The 1,599-nt window shown below is 42.3% G+C and overlaps 1 protein-coding gene across 1 annotated transcript in view; it reads right to left on the bottom strand.

The window, feature by feature from the left end:
* Positions 1–1,599, bottom strand: part of Aff3 (AF4/FMR2 family member 3) — a 544,092-nt gene that overhangs the window by 275,842 nt on the left and 266,651 nt on the right. The window lies entirely within an intron of this gene.

Raw genomic sequence — 1,599 nt, forward strand, 5'->3', positions numbered from 1 at the left:
TGGCAGTAATCAGTTGTCTATATTCCTTTGGATAAGATTGGGGTCTGCTGTTCATTTCCCAGTTCTGTGCTGGTTACTATCTGGGAATCCCTTGGGCCACCCTGGCCAACAACTCAAAAGAAGGTATCTCCTATCTGGCATTGGTGCTTATTATGTAGCCTTTAGCTATACATATGGCCTCTTATGAAGTTATGTTGGCCCATTTAATCTTTGGTTATACTTTCCTTTTGGGTGTTTAAGGCCATACAGTTGGTCCAGATAAAACTGGTTTGTTTTTACTCTTAAGGTCGTTTGAGGATCTGTTCCTCAGGGGTCACATGGGCTTGGAGGAGCCCCTGGCTCCTTTCTTTTACCAGTTCCACCTATGTGAAGGTAAGTCAAAGGTCCTGCTCGACCATGGTTGGCTTCGCTTGGAAGCATGGAAGAAATGATTCTTCTGTGTTGACCCTCCTCTTTAGAGACTGGACACTGGTTCAAGTCCATAGTCCATCGGGTGGGGTCTCCTCGGCCTCCTTGATGAAGAGGACAGGTGACCAACCACCATTATACGACATTTTGAGAGATGCTCATAGTCCCCTGGAATGGGTCGACCTTGGAGGGTAAGGAGCAAAAAGTGTTCTTTATGTCCCTCTGACAAAATTATTATAGACCTCAAAGTATGTCTGTTAAACACCCAAGAAGGTTAGTTCCACCAGTCTGGTATTTTGAATTACTGTGTGTCATGTAGATAAATCTTGGGAAAAGATCAGTTGTTCTCAGATAAACCTTACCTAGACATATAGTTCTTGATGTGCTCTGTATAATTTGTCAGTAGGTTGTAGGAGTAATATGGTTGTCTCTGGTTTTCAAAACTAGCTAGGCATTATTTATCTCTCACATTGTCTCACCCCTCTATCATGGTTTTCCCACGTAAGGTACCCCCATTACCCCCCTTTCTCCCTTACTAATACCCTTCTCCTATGGTCCTACCTCTCTTGAGCTCCTTCTTTCCCTTTATCTCCTAGGTTCCTTGTATACCCTTCCCTCCCCACCTCCCTTAAACTAACCCAATTTTTATCCCCCTTATTAAGGCCTGTTTTCTACTATTCTTTTCTTTCAGGTTCTTTCTTTTCCTTTACCTCCCTGTGTCCTTTACATTATCCTGATTCCTGTAGTTATGTCTGGATACATACTCACTTACCAGGGTTTGGTTCTAGGATCCACATATGAGGAAGAACATATTTCTATTTTTTTTTCTGAGTCTGCGTTACTGCACTTAATATAACGGTTTCTAGTTCCATCCATTTACCTGCAAATTTAATGATTTCATCTTTTTTACTGCTGAGTAAAACTCCATCTTATAATGAACCACATTTTCATTATCCACTCATCAATTGAGGGACACTTAGGTTGCTTCCATCTCTTCGCTGTTGTGAAAAGAGCAGCAACAAACATGGACGTACAAGTGTCTCTGCAGTAGGATGAGTTCTTTGGGTGTATGCCAAGGAGTGGTATAACTGGGTCAAATGGTAGGTTCATTTGTATTTTTTAAGAGTTCTCCACACTGCTTTCCATGGGGGTTGAACAAGTTTGCAGCCCCACCAGCAGTGGATGAGTGTT

This window comes from Nannospalax galili, unplaced genomic scaffold (assembly GCF_000622305.1).
Source record: "Nannospalax galili isolate Female #2095 unplaced genomic scaffold, S.galili_v1.0 scaffold182, whole genome shotgun sequence".
Taxonomy (NCBI): Eukaryota; Metazoa; Chordata; class Mammalia; order Rodentia; family Spalacidae; genus Nannospalax; species Nannospalax galili.